Source organism: Fukomys damarensis, unplaced genomic scaffold (assembly GCF_012274545.1).
Source record: "Fukomys damarensis isolate Sample0158 unplaced genomic scaffold, DMR_v1.0_HiC HiC_scaffold_10, whole genome shotgun sequence".
NCBI lineage: Eukaryota > Metazoa > Chordata > Mammalia > Rodentia > Bathyergidae > Fukomys > Fukomys damarensis.
Window position 1 is genome coordinate 20472956 of NW_022900922.1, and position 12063 is coordinate 20485018.

The 12063-nt window shown below is 39.2% G+C and overlaps 1 long non-coding RNA gene across 14 annotated transcripts in view; it reads right to left on the bottom strand.

Annotated features, from left to right (window-relative positions):
* Positions 1-12063, bottom strand: part of LOC104861479 — a 427158-nt gene that overhangs the window by 117976 nt on the left and 297119 nt on the right. Inside the window, exon 7 of one of the 14 annotated variants that reach the window (XR_004516507.1) lies at positions 10594-10690. The exons of the other annotated variants lie outside the window; for them this stretch is intronic. This is a non-coding gene — a long non-coding RNA (uncharacterized LOC104861479). The remainder of the gene's footprint in view (positions 1-10593; positions 10691-12063) is intronic. 14 annotated transcript variants of the gene reach the window in all.

Genomic DNA, 12063 nt, shown 5'->3' on the forward strand with positions numbered 1-12063 from the left:
ATGTTCTATTCCCATTTTAATACCCACCTCCCAGGAGGACTATGACTATCCTGAGCCCACAGGGTTATCCTGACTTTAAGTGTCAATGGGATGGTGTGGGACTGAGTGAGGGAACAGAAACAAGAGTTTGGAGCTAAAATCACAAAGCCCAGACACAGGTAAACAAAAAACAAGAGTGAGTCTACTTAATTTAAACTGAATTATACTTTTTTTCTCTCTCTTCAACTTATGCTATCCTTAAAACAAGTTTCTGCAGGATAATTCCTTTCAAATGTATTTTATACTGCATGACAAACACAGAAATGTGAGAAAACCCCACACATCTCCACCATTGTCCTAATTAAAAGAAGCACTGATCAAATTTTACAACATGGTTCATCTGACACTTAAGGCTTGGTATCAACTCACCATGACACAAGCCAACTAAAAATTATGACAACAAATGTATGCATAGACTCCCTCACATACGCACATAGCTTTGCTTGAGAAACGTCAAATTTGCTATCTCACTTAACATGCTTTTGTACCTTCTCATTTTACACATGACAAAACCGAGGTTCAGAAAACAAAGGAAGTTGCCCAAGTGGATAAAGCAAGTAGTGAGGCTAAGATTCAAATTCAACTACTCCTAATCCCCAAATCTCTACCTTCTCCCTCCTGGACTTCTTCAGAGGCCAAGCTGAGAAGCAACTGTGAGAATTCGAGGTGAAACTCTGGAGAACTGCAAAGCCCCTTAGAAGACAGTGCAGTTTCAGTGAATACAGAGCTTCTGGCTTCTTTGGAAAAATTAAGCAGATTTTTAAATAAAGACTTTAAAATACTGGGAACTAGTTGTTTGAACACACATGCATGCATAAATATATATAATAAATACCCCTCCTTAAACAGGCAAACACAATGTATCTAAAGGACAGATCAGAGCCATCAGTTAATGCCATCTGCCCTCCCCTACTGCTCCCCATTTCTTACATTACCAGGAAGCTGCACTGTCATCTAAACGTTCCAGTGGCACCACTATTACGCTGGGATTACATACACTGTACGAAGCCAAATTCTCTTTAGACTAACAAATAGTTTGGTTGGACTGAAGAGAGCCACACATTCTATTTTAACAGCAAAAGCATCTATCTGATCACTTATTTGTTATCTGCAAATAAATAATAAACAGCGTCACAGCCCTGAAGCAGCCCAGCCTACAGCAGTAACAGCAGTCCCTGGACCCAATTTGCCACATTCACTGACTAGCAAAAATTTCTGAAAGGTAAATCACAAAAACAAAAAGCACCTGCAGAAACCACTATTCCTATAACCTTTCTCGTCCCCCCTTTCCCCTTCAAGTTTGATGATTTGGCAGCTCTGGAACTCTTCCGAGAGGTGTCAAGACTCACTCTGCCAGCCCCAGCTGTTCCCAGCTCAGCCCAATCTGCTCCAGAGCTGGCTGTATTCTAACAATCATGTGGCTACAGTTCTCCTTTATTTGCTGCAAAGATCGTTAACTATCCCTCAGAGAGACAGAATATTAAAGAAAGAGAGTGCCCGAGGCATAGTAGATGGAAATCCCTCTGTAACATAGTTCAAAAAGACAGGATGATGCCCCCCCCAAAAAAAAAGCTACCTGGTGGTTTCAATAATCAGAGAAAGGGAAAGAAACAAGGGCAGGAGGGATGGAAAATCTGAAAAAAACAAAAAATGAAAAAACCACCAACAACAAACAATGTGCTGGGCAAGCATGTATATTCATGTAAGGAGAGAATAGGGAGGAAAAACAGAAAGAAAATCTGAAATAAAGACTACAGGACATTTAACGTTAAGTCTCAGTAGGGACATGATTCAACTTGTCTGGCAGCTCAACATTCTACTACAGGGATATAAGCAAATTTTGAAGAGAGACTGAGAACAGAGAGAATGAATTACAATCCTATACAGGAAGCATGTGATATTCTAGACAATTTTTAGTTATTATATGAGACAGTGGATTCAATGAAGCGTGTATTTAAATCTGGTACCTAACTTCTCATTCATACAGGTGAATTATAGTGCAAAATGGGTGTGTTTCTTCACTTAATTCATGCATTCAGTTATTAAAGTCTTAACATGAGTCTCAGGTTAATCTTTTTCTCCACCTTCCCCCCAAATAAAGTAACATTGTGAAAGCTCCCTTCACAGAAGGGATCAGAAGGTCCCCTTCATAGAGAGTTCTTGAGAGTTCTAAATTTCGTAACAATAGCATGAAAGTCAGTACTTGTTCTGTTAGTCACAGTCCTGAATTAATCTAAACCAAGTTCTAGTCAAAGATGAATAAGGAGCTGAATGCTAAATAGGAACTGTACTGGCAGATTGCAACTCTTTAAGATTTATTTTCTTTGGAACTACACAGGTAATAAAGTACTGCACAATGAAAACAAAAACAATGGCTCTGTAGCCTTCATCTTCCCTCTTTGCTTTTCCTTCTTCAGTTCAATCCATCTCTCCCATGGTGGTTCTCAACTGGAGAACAGAATTGTACATGGTCCATCTTTGGTTGGCACAGCTGGGGGTGAGTAGCTAGAAGGTAGAGGCCAGGGGTGTAGCTAAACATGCTACAAAGTACAGAACAGCCCCCCACACACCCCGGCAACACAGAATTATTCAGCCCAACATGTCAAAAGTGCAGAGGCTGAGCAATAATTAAACTCCCCCTTTTTGACATTCAATATGGCTTTAGAACATAGAGCAGAAGGGGATTCTAATTGACATCTTGCTATCACTGAAATTCCTTCTCCCCACACAGTAACAACATTTAACCTAAATGAAAAGGAAGGCAAAGGGCAGAATTTAAAACTAATATAGAATCACAATAGAACCTTGGTCAATCCTATTATAGCACCAAGCTTTGCATAAAGTTCCAACTGGTGATTTAATTATTGAAATATACAAAAAGGGAAGAAAAAAAACTGGAATCTGATTTAATTCAGCTAGGAGGATGCTTTAAATTTATGAACCCAAAGACTGTAACAAGAACTTCATATAAAGAAGAAAAAACAACCTTGGCCAACTCTCCTGAAGACACACACACATGCATATGCACACACACAGACTAAAATCAGAGGCTTGAGGTTGAAGCAAATTGACTCCAGGTAAAAAGACTGCAAATCTTAAATTGGCCCAAAATAAAAGAAGCTTACCTGAGGGGTGGAGAGGCGGCAGTTGGGGTTTAACTCTTTCCTGCAAGAGGAGAGACAAGCTCCCAACCACACCTGGAGGTTAATTAGCAGGTCTTTGATGTATTCTTCTACCCTCAGCCCAAGAGCCTCATGGACTCATCCCAACATTTACAGTGCTTGGTAAAAAATAATTTGCTATGAGGTAATTTGGTGTAAACTCAGGTCATGTCCCAACCTTGCCAAATAAACAGAACTGCCAAGGATCCCTTCCTGCTGCTTTAGACTACAGATTGATGGGACTGATCACCTGGGCTCCCCGCTTGCCCTTGACATCCTCCACCACACCCCCTCGCTTCCTTTGGGTGTTAAGTGTGTGTGGCAGGTTGCAGGAAGACTACACACTCAAGCTCTCTGGCTTTTCTGGATTCCACTTGGCAGTCACACTTGGACTCCACAGTTCCTGGGAAGGAAGAAGAAAGGAGGAGCCATCTGGAACATGGGATAGAGCTGTGACTTCCCAACCCAAGAAGAACATGTCCTGCCCTGTTGGGATGGGGAAACAGCGTTTGAAATCTAGCCCAGGCCTCCCTGCTGGGGACCATCCACCAGCTACTGTGCCCTGCTGGAGCAGATTTCCACACTACCTAACAGACACACAATGACAAAGGTTCATTCAGGGCCTAGGTACTGAATGCACACAATATACAAAGGTCCCAAGAGCAAGGAGAATGGACTAGGGACAGGCTCAGACGCGTCCTCAGAGAAGGAGCAAATATTCAAAAAGAATTTGAATAAATGCTTTTTAGCTAAATGTTCCTTCTTATGTGAATAGAACATAAACTACCAATTTGGTAACTTAATTTATGAAATTGTTCATGTGTGATCAAAAAGAAAAGCAAGGACTTACTTTACTTTTGCTATGATCCTACCCTCTAGATCTAACCCAAAGCTGCTTTGTAAAATAACTCTTGGCAGAATCTGCCACCTACCTTAATGGAGATAACACCAGGTTATTAATTTCTAGTTTTAAAAAGAAAAAAGTAGTGAGAGCAGGAGGACTGGATCATTTTTATTATAACCAGGTCAATTAAGGGAACTTTTACTTGCCAATATACTTATGCCCACTGGAATGCACTGAAAAACCAAAACCCAGTCCAATTTAATCCCAAAAGGAAAACATGCAGAAAACAGCAGCATCCAGAAAAGAGCATTGGAAGTACTTTCGGGTCTGGGCAGAATTCTGGAAATTACTAAATCAGCCAAAGATGTTATGTTGAAGAACTCTCATCCTGGACGTAATTATATTAAAACTTCTGAAGATTTCTTCCCTGAAAGCACTGTCCTTGGATCAAAAGGGGTCAGGGTAAAAAGGAAGAATGGATGAGGCTAAAAGATGACAGGGAGGAATGGGAAAACAGACAAAAACTGCGTTCACCATGCAGCATTCATTTGGTACAATGAAAAATCCTTCACATACTTTTCTATCCACAAAATTAAATTCACTCATTATATCACACAACCTTGTTTATTAGGTTGACTCAATAAATTATGAATCACAGAATGAATTATATTGCAAGATGTGGATTCTTGCTGCATGCCAAGAATAATGTATTTTCTCCTCAAGTGAACTGTCCTGGAGTAAGTATGAAGTTGATGGCAATATCTTCAAACGATCTTTTAGTCTCTTAATCAGGACATGGTAAACAGTGTACTCAAATGCCCCTCTCACTGCGTGTTTATCTGTGTATTTATGTATTTGTGTGGTGTTTTGGCATCATGCTCTTCACCTTACACAATCATGTTGTTATTCCTGTCTAGTTTACTAAGCCATTAGGGAACAGCATTCAGTTGACTACAGCAATGAGCATCAGCAAAATTTTATTTAAAAATTTTTTTTTCTGAACAAACGTGGAGTGCTCTAGATGTCTGAGAATCCTGCTGAAGAGGGTAAGCAAGCTATCAGCTGACACTGTCAATTACTGTCCTCGTGTGGTTTATGGTATTTACAACAGGAAAGCTACTTTCACCATGATCATGGATAAGTCCGATGAGTTTTATATAATATAACTGGAGAAACAGTAAGTCAAAACATACAAAACACTCTTCATACTTAGTTCAGCCACCTGCAAAGCTTCTTCCAGACACCAGCTATTTAACATCATATCAGCCAGCTTTATGAGCTTCCCGGGAGTCATAAGTTATTTAAATACAAACATATGTTGTCCAGGTACAAAAGTCCAAATTGGCAACCACAGGTACTAAGCTGAAGTACAGTCCCAACACTCTGCTGTCATGCTGAGGATGGCTCACAAAACAAACAAACAAACAAAAAGCTGAAAAAGCATTGGTATGGGCTTTTAGGTAATATAATAGCAGGAAAATAGATTTCCATGAGAAAACAAATATGAAACTGACATAGAAACAAATGGCAGAAAACTGTGCATGGTAGGCAGCCTATATTGGACTTACTCCCTGTGTAAAAGCAAAGTCTGACATGGAAAAATCTACTCCAAATTTAACTCTATCAATGCAACCAGGAAGCATCTGAAGGAGGAGGGAGGAGGAATAGGAAGGAGAGAGAGGAGGAGAAAACACGGAGGGGTTAGGATGAGGGACCTGGGATGTCAGAGACAGCTCTCTCACAGCGAAACTAAACTGGCAATGGGCTTCAGCTTTCCCAGCCTGCAATGATAGCTGTTCTCATACTTACAGCATTCTAGCCTGGCTGTTTCCCTACACCTTCATCCCTCCAACCCCACAATTCATCCTTTAAAAGACTTAGCTCAAATGTCTGCTCACATTTACCACAATTACATCCTGCCTTCTCTGTATGCAGGCACAACTTTGCAGTCTATCAGTATAGCTCTTCTTAACCTGCTCTGTGTCCAAATAGGGAAAGGACAGTTTCTCCCACCAGAATGCAAATGCCTTGAAGACATACTCAAGCTCTTATCCATCTTTCACCCGTAAAGTCTAGTCAAGGGTCTAGCACAACAAAGGTGTTCTGTAATCATCTGCTGAGTGCGAGTAAAACACTCAAGTTATGGCAAAGACTAAAGGAAAAGGTTTAGAATGAAAAGAATCTCACTTGCTTATTTTCTTCCTGCAATCATTATACTTAAAAGGGTTCTAAAGATAGAATATCATTAAATATAAAGGAAAATATATTTTAAAACAGAAAAAGGTAAACAGCTTCATGCAAATTGTCAGAAGAACTATGGACTTTATAAATCGCAGTCATGAAACTCCAGGCCTTTGTAACTACATGTCATTTCCTTTAGTTCAGCTCTTTCATCTTTTTCAGGATTTTTTTTTTTTATCACCAGTGGTTCAAGCTGAAGATCAAAAAGACATGGGACACCCATGTTCATAGACATAAAACCTCACACTTTTCCCAAACATTCAGGGTCACTATGCCCAGCTAAAACTTTGAATTCCTGGAAGGCTGCCCAGGGAGAGCTTTCTCTAAACATTCGAAATGATTAAAATCCTCTCTCACCCTCTAACTATGCCTTGAGTTATATTTTACAACTACTGTCCTAAAAAATGCTCACTACTTACAACTAATGAAAAAATATAAGCTTGGAAATAAATACACACACATGAAAATATTTCCTAAGTCAGCTGAGGCCAAAGTCAAAGTTTTCAGGGAGCCACAAGTCATTAAGTCATCAGGCTCCAAAGAAGCATTGCAGAGCCTCTGCGGAGCCAGAAGGTCTGGATTTCAACCCACACAAACTTTGGGACTCTGGCAAGTGCTGAGTTCTTGTATGCTTGGGCCTCTTTGTTGGGAATGGAAAAATAATAGTGCCCACCCAACAGAGGTACTGTGTGGAGTGAAGTTAATGAGTATATGTAGTGTGCCTTAAGTATGGAATGAGGATTAGTCACAGCTGTAGGGTCATCTGTACATGTTCCTGTCTTCTGAATTATTTTAGAACAGTTCTGAATATGAGAAAAGAACCTTCCTGAATCATATCTGCCATGAAGTTGCTGCCATTCTGGGCATAGGAGATAGTATAAAAACTTGATCTGAGAATAAAGATGCCCCTTGACTTATGATAGAGTTCCAGCTCAATAAACCTACTGTAAAATACAAGTTGAAAAGACATTTTCCTAAGCTAGGGAACATCATAGTTCAGAACACAGTGTGCCATGAGATATCAGTTATTATAATCATATGGCTGACTAGGACTGTCATATTGGTAACCTAGGACAAGATCAAAATTCCAAGATGTATAGTTTGGTTTCTGCTGAATACATATAGCTTTGCACTATCCTAATGCCAAATATATACATAATGTGTCATATATATTACATAGAGACATATTATTCGTTTCTATAGGATATTAGTCTCCAACCTTTTGGTACCAGTGGCCAGATTAGTAGAAAACAATTTTTCCATGGATGGGGGGATAGTTTCAGGGTTGAATTTTCATAAATAATGTTCAGCTTCAGCCTTTCACATTAGTGTTCTCCCAACTATGAGAATCTAATGTGGGCACTGATCTGACAGGAGGTGGGGCACTGGTGGTGATGCAAGCAATGGGGAGCAGCTGTAAATATCAATGAATCTTGGCTCACTCGGCTACTGGGCAGCCAGATCCTTGTGGCCAGGTGACCTGGCCTGGTCCATGCCTCTGGGAGTGGAGACCCCCTGCTATAAAGTCATGGAAGGGGTGGGCAATTGCAACTGCATTCAACAAACTTATACTGATTTCATTACAACCTCTATAACTGCATAAACACACACAAAAATGTTTTGATCCACTTGGAAGAGAATAATCAAGAAATATATTAGGGTACTTACTGGTGTCTGTTTGGGGCCAGGTTACTTTATATCATCCTGTTTCCTTATCTACTCAATAAAAATACTCATTGTCACAGTCATCTTTACCATTGCTAATGCTTCTGGTAAAACTTAAATAAAATGCTTATGAAATAATCTGATATACAGAAAATCCATATTTTTTAAAACTTGTATTCCTCTTGATTTATGTCAAAATCTGTGAGTTTGCTGTGTTTCACTTTAGGTTTCCAAGAATCTCTGCTAACTTTCTTTCCCTTTCTGAAAAAGTGCTTTAAAAAGTAAAAACAATTTTTTGTTTACAAACAAAAAACAATGAAGCCCAAACATCCCCAATGGATAACTGCTCTGTTTCATTAAAACAAGAAATCTGGAGTGTGAGGAGAGCAAAAAAGAGTGGACAATTTCTAGCAAAGAACACAGAGAAGACTGTTGAGTATACACATTCAGTATCAGGTTAGCTCTCAAGAAAGAATGGTGAGCTCTCCTCCCTAAATTTGGATTTAGCATACAAAGGAAAATAAAAATATAATATGATGTTCATTTTTCATTTTAAGAACAGATGGTTTGCAGTCTGAGAACACTGAATTTTATATCCTCCTAGATAGCTCTCCAGGATTAGATTAAGATCAAAAATATAATAAAGAACACACATAAGTCATCCAATAAAAGCCAGATTTTATATTCATAACTAAGCAACATTTAAAATTAAAGAATGGACACAAACTTTGAGAGGATAGGTATGTAGCCCTTTTTTATCTACTAACTTCAAAATAACCTAATTATTTATATGCAAACCTATTATTAAAAATTACCTTTGTTTGTTGCCAAAGTGTCTTCATATTAGATAAGAAGGAAAGAATTTAGCACCTAAATAGATGAGGAGGAAAGGGAATACTACCTAATTAAATCCCAAGGGGCCTATGTTTACACACTACACATCCAAATTAGCCACATAAGTTGTTTAAAGAATAAACCCCAAATTTTGACCCATTAAGATACTCAGTCAAATGGTATCACAGGTAAAAATAAAAAGGTCAACATGTTTCTTGCATTTTTTTACCCTGTAGAAGATTAAAGGTCAGACAGGTAATATGATTTGAGGAAGGCCATAGTAGGATTGAGTACTAGGATGTAAACCCCGAGTGCTCCAAATCCAGTGTCTTCCCTTCCCACCATCCCCTGCCTTCTCTATCATGAACTTCTCACAGAGAGGGGTGGAGGCCACTGATGAAAAGGATTGGACCCGACTGGAGGATTCACTGAGTCTTTGCTTTCCATCTCCAGGTAGATGGAGACCTGCCTGAAGAAAAAGATAACGTCAAAGAACAACAAAATATTCTCTGTAACAGACCGCTAAAATTTAGGAAAATAACGGGAACTTTTTTTCTCTTGCCTGACTTTCTTTGATGACCAGGTTCAGACGGACTGCTCGATGTAAGGTTTATCCACAAGTGATAACCATTCAACCTTCCAAACTTTTGATGATGTGTACTATTGATGATGATCTCCTACATCCAGATACCACTTCTCCCCTCCAAAACTCCTTACTTTCAAACATGAACTTTTCTAATCAATACACTACAGAAACAGAAAGGAAAATGTGATCATATTTTAATCTTAGAAAAATGGATGGTAGTCAACAGCAACAGCATGTTTTTTAATAACTTGGTTTATTCATGGATGCATGTACTCAGGGATGCCTCTGCTTGTGTAGAGAGCCTCTACAGAAATAAACTATTTCAGGTGGGAGGCAATAATGAGGTTAAAGAAAAACTATAAGAAGTAAAGAAACACTTTCCTATTCCTCATTATAAGGTATGCATTTAAAAGATGCATAAGTGGCAGGTTGAAACAGCTTTAAATACATACTAACTGTGAGCCTGGAAACGATATTGTATAGTGTTCATATATACCTTGACAAGTGTAAATTATAATAACCCCAGTTTATGTCAATTTGGAATGTAAAAGGGACAACCTAGAACATCACCACCAGGAAACAAGAATGCCTAGCAAACAATCTGGGTCAGACAAAATGTAAGGGAAAAAGAACCACGTGATGTTATATATAAAGTGATATAAAAATGATTGACTCCAGAAGAGGTGTTTATGGTGGAAAGTACACAACATTATAAATAGCTTTCATTCAGTTGCTTCCATACAATGCAAAGCTCATACATTAAAGTGCTCCATGGTTCTTCAGAAGCCAATTACAAGTTCACAAATATGCTTGCTTTCAAACAAGAACAAGGACAGTCTGGCTCATTGTTCATCTTTCTGAGGATCGGGCTTTCACACAAGTCTTTCTAAGGCAATACTCTTATCTTGCAACTATGGTGCTGTTAGATTTCATAAGCACCTACATATTTTTGTCTAAAAAGATCCAAAACTATCAACAAAGGCTTAAATTAAAGAGAAGCATCTGCACACTTACTAAGTTTGAGAGGCAGACTTTAGAAGGGCAATTAAAATTCTCCAGTCTCCTGAGAATAATATATTGATTCCATTTTTAAAGTTTCCAAAAGAAGTGATTTCAAAAGCAATATCTAGCCTTAAACTCATCTCAGTAGACTTTTTAGTTACACAGGTTCTTCTTTCCAAAGCCCCCCCCCCCGCAAAAATATGATGCTAAGTCCTCTTTACCTCAGTCTCTTCAGTTGTTTTTATAAGAAAACTCCTCTGCTGGGTGGGCAGATCAGTCAGCAGTGGGAAACTCTGTGCTTCAGTGTTGATGAAGTTGCTAAAGAAATGACCAGGCTTGAATAACACAGGATATTCTTTGTGTAACACAAGATACAAATACCGTAATCCCTAATCAAACAGCTAATGTATAGACAGATGTAATGAACTTAAAGACACAAGTTTCATGGCTGAGAGGTCTCATGACAAGTCAGTCCAAAATCTTATTTCAAGAATGAGGATGTGAAGTCCGCAAAAGTCATTTTTTTTCATATTTAGGATGCCACTCAGTACAAAAGCCAACACTAGCACTTCAATTTTCATATCTGACAATGTTTATTATGTTACTGGAATATATTTTTATATTATGCCTACCATTTTTACTTAAATCATTAATTCTTCCCTTTCTCCTGGTTGAATGTTAATAACTCATTTTCAGAATGCAACAAGAACCCTGGTATTGCCAAGTTTGTGCTCAGGGATAGATCAAGAAGAGATGTGGGTGGGCTGGATATTTAGCTCAGCAAGTGCAAGGTCCCAAGTTAGAATCCAGTTAAAAAAAAAAAAAAAAAAGATGTGGGTCTTGGTTTTGGACTAGACTGAGCTTACAGGGAGCAAGGCCAAGTGCGTGTTGCCAATGACATACACACGGACAAGAACAGGTGACTCTGTAATGCTGGTTTGAACACAAGGCTGAGAAAATAATGACATGCTCAAGTTACTCTACAATGTAGACAAAACAAGTGAATAAATGAATATGAGGCAACACCACTATCTCAGTCACTTTCTTGCCACAGAAGCACAATCCCCAACACCCACAAGGTAAGGAAAGAAAGGTGTATTTTGGCTCACAGTTTATAGAGGTTTCAGTGCATAGTCAGATGGCTCCAAGGCAGGACAGCATGGCAGAGGGGGACTGCAGAGAAGCAGCTCACGGTGTGGCAGGCAGAGACAGAGAGAGAGAGAGAGAGAGAGAGAGAGAGAGAAGGGAAGAGCAGGGAAGAGATAAACCCTTTCAGGCCCACTTCTGACCCACTTCTTCCAGACACATCCCACCACCTAACAGCAAGTCAGTCATATGCTCATCAGTGGATGCAGATGAATGCCAACACTCCCAAAATCCAATCACCTCCAAAAACCCCTACCTATGAGCTCATGAGGCTTTAGGGGGCCATCTAGATGTAAACCATGACACCTACTAACAGCTGCTCCTCCTACATAAGAATAAGACAGGAACGATGGATGACATATTTTTTTTATCCATGTTCCAAGTAGAGAGAAATGGAAGAAAACCCCGGAATACAGATTTGCAAAAGCTCTGAGCTCCTTAGGCTTAAAGAAAGAGCCACTGTTCCATTCCTCCTTCCAGATTTTCAAATTCTGTTTCCCAGCATGTCTTCATGGATGAGGCCTGTAGAGAAAGAATTCTCAGTT